At 45.9% G+C, this 6,606-nt stretch overlaps 1 non-coding gene across 1 annotated transcript; it reads left to right on the top strand.

Moving 5' to 3' along the window:
* The first annotated feature begins 303 nt into the window (after positions 1–303).
* On the top strand, positions 304–377 carry Trnat-ugu (transfer RNA threonine (anticodon UGU)). Its single transcript has one exon. It is a non-coding gene; the product is annotated as a tRNA-Thr (tRNA).
* Positions 378–6,606: the final 6,229 nt, after the last annotated feature.

The raw sequence follows: 6,606 nt of genomic DNA, 5'->3' as shown, positions 1-6,606 counted from the left end.
TATCTGACCCCAGGAATGTGTCAATAAAGTTTCCCCTTCCTGGGACAATGAATTCACGGTGTTCTTATTTCAATTTCCAGGAGTGTATATAGTTCTAGCTACACCGGCCATGACCTTCTTCTTCTGTGCGGATGCACACATATTCCCTGAACTCTTACTGGCCTTGGTGAGAATGTTGTCTACGAGGAATGAGTGTGTTGAGGTGGGACACTACGAATGTAGTGTGTAGACATACGAGGTGAGAATGTGGGTCTCGCGGGAGGCGTGCGCGAGATAGTCCCTGCAGTCGCACTATCCTCTGTGTCCTCGGTAGCTCAGCTGGATAGAGCGTCTGCCATGTAAGCAGGAGATCCCGGGTTCGAGTCCCGATCGAGGCACACATTTTCACCTGTCCTCGTTGATACATATCAACGCCCGTTAGCAGCTGAAGGTGTTAATATAATTCTAATTTCGAGTCAGCTACAGGTCGTGAGCGAAGACAGATTAGAATAGCCTTCAGCTCGCTAGTTTCGCAGCCTCTAGATCGCGCATGTACTACGCACCTAATATCAGAATCGTGTTATATTGCTTGTTGTATAATCCAGTTAGTGTTTGTTAATGAGTCGTTTGTATTCAAGAAAGATAGTTGTTATTAGTTATGTTCCTGGAGTGCAGTAGCAGGACAAAGTTAAGTAAAAGTTATTTACTAAAGTATTCCAGTACTAATTATTATAGAATGTTACGGATTCCTACAACCACCCCACTCGTGCTTGCCTCTATCATCCCTATATACGTCAAATCCCAGGGGTACCGATCGAAAAGGATCCTGCATTTGTGTGAGATCATGACATGCTGCCATCGACCTTCACATTAATTTACACATGCAATATCAAATGCATGAACAAACATGGCTGTCGAAAATCGTGTTCGGTTTCAAAAGCAGCTAACTGCATGTTGTCTTTGGTGCAAAGCCCGCTAAATTCCCAATAGGCGTGGCTGTCGCCATGCCATGTCCGGACGCAAAGCACGTGAACAGACATCAGACTTACCAATCTCGACATTCGAAGCCACCTTTCAGGTTGTTACGATCAGAATAGGTATTTTTCTTATTCAGCTTTAGGTTGGCTGCGCTGTAACAAATTCGCACGCAACGATAACATTCTTTCTGCCAATGCATTGTCGTTTGGATGGAAAGAGTGTTTCGTGATTATCTCAATGTCACTTGTTGTGTAGTTAGCGGCCTTTGCCTCTAAGCTACTCAGCTTACAGTGTACGGTATGCTATAAACGTCTAACATTACTTCCATCATTGTCCTCTTGTTCAAAATTATCGCCAGGATCATCGGATAGATCGTCAATTTCTGATGAATTAAGGAACTCTATAACTTCTTATGTAAGTGGCCTTCGTCTGTTTTAGACTCGGGGCATTGCGAAATCACCGTAAGATGACTACAAATACAGCGAAATAATGTCCTAAATTTCTATGCTATTACAACCTTTCGATCACAATGTCATCATTTGGAGACATGTATAAAGTTATAAATACGTCACTTACCCTTGTTCTGAAAGACACCTTTAGTTTTCAACTTCAAGAATGCGACTTTCTACGCACAAATAATTGTTTTTACCTATGGAAGGTACCAAGATTACTGGGAAGCGTCCATGTGACTGTGCGCATTCAGTTTCGTTTTGTGGTACCACAGATTGACAGAAGATGTCGACACCATTCTCAAATACTCTCTCTGCTTGTGGTAATATGAGGACAACAATCACAAATGGTAAAATTTAACGAATTTTAATATATTAAGCATTTATTTAGCATGTCCTTATATGAGCACGCCGTGACCGAAAGGGTTAATACACGTTTTCAGCGACACCTATATTTCTGCATCGTACTTCACTGTGAAGATCGGCAGCGCCATCCGATACGCTTTCCATTTCAGGAAGGAGAACTTACAAGACATCTGACGACTGGCTGTTCTGAATATATGCTTCGACTCCTGCATCTGTATGCGAGCCGTCCTACTTTGGGTGGCGGTGGGTACTTAGTGCAGCACAGCCACTTCGCCTCTTCTCATGTAGCAGTTGCGAGTGGTGCGAGCGAAGTACGACGTCAAGCACAAAAACTCTCATGTAGTGTCTGCCACTGGAGTTGCACAAACATCTCCTTGGCGCTTTCGTGCTTATAAAGCGGGCCAGTAACCAAATGTGCTGCCTTTCTTTGGATCGTCTCTATTTCTTCTAGCAGTCCTATATGGTAAAGTTTCCAAACGGATGAGCAATACTCAAGAATCGTTCGAACGAGGGTAGTGTGAATTAACTCCTTTTTGAGTGAACTAAACTTCCTGAGGATTCTTCCAATGAATTTGTCTCTCTTATGATTAGTTCTATACGCTATTTCCATTTTAAATCGCTTCGCTCAAATAGTCCTAGATACTTAATTCGACGTGCGTGTTTCCAGTGATTGTCCTGCAACCGCGAACTCAAACAATGGCGAGCATTTCCACATATTTGTGCGCTTTACTTTGCATTTGTTTCTGTTTAGGCCCAATTGTCAATTCCTGCACCAAGCATAGATCCTCTGTCGCTCGTCCTATGTTTCGATACAGTATTCTACCCCTGCAACTCCTCTTTGTAGAGTAGTATCATTCACGAACAACCTCATGGAGCTTTCGACTGCGTCCACTGCGACGACTAGGTCATTTGTTACATAGTCGATACGCTTTAGCGGGTATTTGTTGTAGCAGTATTCTGAATAACAAATAACTTGTTCTCGTTTCTGTCTGTCATTTATGAGCGGCTTATTCTTGATGCTACATAATGAAATAAGTTTTATACAGAATTTGTGAAGTGTATTCGCAAAGAGCGAATACGACTATACGTCAACTGTACAGTTAACCAGAACCACAAGAAAATTTGTTCAGAACCGGGACTCCATTTCAGATTTACCAGCTTCTCGCGAGCAATCGCCTTAACCATTCGGCTATCCGTGCACGCCTCCAGGACCGATCCAAACTTCCAAATGCCCTTGTGCCCATGTCTCATTGTACTCGCTCAGTGTGTGATTCCCGTACAGTGTTTTGTTCGTCATTTTGCCTTTGCTTTCGCATGAAATTCAGCTATTGGAGTGTCTGTAACTTACAATATCTGTACATCAAAATATCCACGGGTATGCTGCCGGTCTATAGTGTCCAACGGGCACAATATTTCGGCGATCAAACATGTCGCCATCATCAGGTGAACTGACGGACTGAGCTCCTGTGAACGTACCGGCACGGAGATCCGTACGCTATGGCTGCTCAGAGGGAACTGGGTTCGGTCGCGGCGGCGGCCGATTTAAATACCCTCCGCCCGCGGCGCGCTCCCTCCGCCGTCCGCGCCCAGCGCCACGGTCGCGCGGTGGAACAGATTGCGACGGCGTCTGAGATGACGTCGGTGTGATGGCTCTGTCCGCCGTGGTCGTCACAACTATACGTCTGCTCGATTTACTCTTGATTAACCCGATCGCTGGTTCCCAGGCCTTGCTAAGATTATAGCCACAGTCCCGGTTTATGAGGTCGTCATTGGTGCGAATTTCGATGGCCTCTCTAACAACGCTGTCCCAGTATCTCGACGTCTGGTACAGACGTCGAGATACTGGGACAGCGTTGTTAGAGAGGCCATCGAAATTCGCACCAATGACGACCTCATAAACCGGGACTGTGGCTATAATCTTAGCAAGGCTTGGGAACCAGCGATCGGGTTAATCAAGAGTAAATCGAGCAGACGTATAGTTGTGACGACCACGGCGGACAGAGCCATCACACCGACGTCATCTCAGACGCCGTCACAATCTGTTCCACCGCGCGACCGTGGCGCTGGGCGCGGACGGCGGAGGGATCGCTCCGCGGGCGGAGGGTATTTAAATCGGCCGCCGCCGCGACCGAACCCAGTTCCCTCTGAGCAGCCATAGCGTACGGATCTCCGTGCCGGTACGTTCACAGGAGCTCAGTCCGTCAGTTCACCTGATGATGGCGATATGTTTGATCGCCGAAATATTGTGCCCGTTGGACACTATAGACCGGCAGCATACCCGTGGATATTTTGATTATCAAATACGCCGGGAGAAACTCAAGAATCACACAATATCTGTACAGTTCGATGCAAATATTTGAAGATGTTCCGACACGAATTTTCTTGTGGTTCTAGTGAATTGTACAGCTGGTGTACAATAGTATTCGCAATTTGCGAGTACATTTCGTAAACTTAATGCAGCTGTAGATCATCAAGAGTGTCTGTTCCTTCAGACATGCATGCACGTCTGAAGGACATTTGGATCGAACTATACAGACACTACAATTATTGTATTTTATACAGAAGTCTAAAACAACTTCATTAGCGGACCTCATCCCACATGGTACATGTTGCACGCTATACAGTAAGTACATTGGGTCAACGTGTAATCAAAGACTCATTGTCCTGAATGGCAATTAGAGTCTCTTATATCTTCAGTTTAGAAAACACTGGTGCATGTAGACGGTCAGAGTGTTGTTGGTTATAAGCTTCGGAAATAATATTTTGGGATACTCTCAGCTATTGACATAAAAGGTGAAGGCTTGTTACCGGTAACCCGTCCCGGACCAGATTTCGTTCCGTTGTATCGAACACATGTTCGTCTGGATGAACATCTATCGTGCTGGCCAGGATAGTTGACAAACACCTTGCAGCCCGTTCGAGTAAGAGGAGACGTCTATACACGAACTCCGTTCGAAGGCTTCATCTCTCGAAAGGTGTAGTAACGCAAAGGAAAGGGATGGAGTATATTCTGTATGTATCTTCCGTCGCTCAGTGTTTCTTGAACGATTACCGGAGGCTCTGAGCACTATGGGACTTAACAACTGTGGTCATCAGTCCCCTAGAACTTAGAACTACTTAAACCTAACTAACCTAAGGACATCACACACATCCATGTCCGAGGCAGGATTCGAACCTGCGACCGTAGCGGTCACGCGGTTCCAGACTGAAGCGCCTAGAACCGCTCGGCCACACCGGCCGGCCAATTACCGGAGGAGTACGGTCACTGTGGACTACGGCTGTCCACATAATGGCGCTTGAAACTGGTGCTGTATATCGTTGCCTCCTAGGCTGCTGTATTTACGGACTCCGACGCATACTCTGCTGTCTTCACTAAAGACACTTTCCACCTTTCTGCACTACAGCTGCGATATTCGCTACGCTGTTGCGCTGCTGCGGTAGTCCTGTGAGGAGGTGTGTGTGAGGGAGTGAAGCGAATGCTTCTGAAAGCCCAGTTTACAGCCAGGTGTTATTGATGATTCTACCCGAAATTCTGGCAGCAACTGTGACCGTTGTACGGTCAGGCGTCGCTTATGCGGCCATCTAGGAGTGGAATCAGCTACTCAGAACTAGACCGAGGACCTCGTACACCTGCCATGGACCACTGTCACACCAACACTGAAACACCGCGACATCTCTCATGCAACGTGTGAGTAGTTCTCCAGAAGAAGAGTTCGGCTTCTTGCAAGTCTAAGAAACGTTCAGTTTCTTGCAAACCTACAAAGTAACATTAATGTTTTAATCACACGAATAGTGCACGTTGATGCCTTCCCTTCAAACTTTCATTGTTTACAAACACAACACCGTGATCATAACAAAAGCTCCGTACGTTTTTAATTTTCCTCTAGAGTAGGACTAGTTGGTACCGGCGGCAATTTTTCCACCTTGTTTCTCAGAATTCAGGACCAAGGCAGGAAACTATCATTCAACGCCGTATCAAAGCCTTTCCAGTAATTGTCTGCAACTGTGCAGTAATCGCTATTCAGCACACGCGGCTGTGTGTCGACAACATTTGTAACGCCTACCCAAGGGTGAGTACTTCTACACGCAGTTTGGTACCTGGTGGTTATAATTATAATTAAACTCCAACTACTCTCAGAAGCCGGCCGGCTGTGGCCGAGAGGTTCTAGGCGCTTCAGTCCGGAACCGCGCTGCTGCTACGGTCGCAAGTTGGAATCCTGCCTCGGGCACGGAAGTCTTTGATGTTCCTAGGTCAGTTAGGTTTAAGTAGTTCTATGTCTAGGGGACTGATGACCTCACATGTTAAGTCCCATAGAGCTTAGAGCCATTTGAACCATTTTTTGACCATTTGAACCATTTTTTGACCATTTGAACCATTTTTTGAACTTACAGAGGTCCACTGTGGGTTGTACCTATCGTATGGCAGCGAAACTCCGAAGATATTCTAACGCGTTAATGCGGAACCGATTTACGCTGGAAAACAAATTAGTTCCAGTTTTGGCCACCAGGTGCAAATGTTGCGCTGTGAATGCAAGAAATACGTATAGATATGTTTCGGTACGTAACAGATTAGAAACAGAGCGTGGGCAAAAAAGGTCAAACAAGGGAGAAAGGCATAATGTTGATTTCATTACTAACCGCCGGGTACAGTTTGTTCTATATGAGAACCAGAGACGTCGACGAGATGCTGCATTCGCAAAACGATGTGATCAATAATTCCTCGCAGCAGTTCTGGTAGAATCCGAGCGAAGTGTTCCTGTAAACAGGCCTTTGGGTCAGGTAGAAACCGAATGTGTTCCTGGTAAACGTATTCTTTTAAATATTCCCAGAGCCA

The sequence above is a fragment of the Schistocerca cancellata genome, chromosome 3 (assembly GCF_023864275.1).
Source record: "Schistocerca cancellata isolate TAMUIC-IGC-003103 chromosome 3, iqSchCanc2.1, whole genome shotgun sequence".
NCBI classification, from domain to species: domain Eukaryota; kingdom Metazoa; phylum Arthropoda; class Insecta; order Orthoptera; family Acrididae; genus Schistocerca; species Schistocerca cancellata.
The sequence above is the reverse complement of the archived record's forward strand: the minus strand, read 5'-3'. Positions and strand labels throughout refer to the sequence as shown.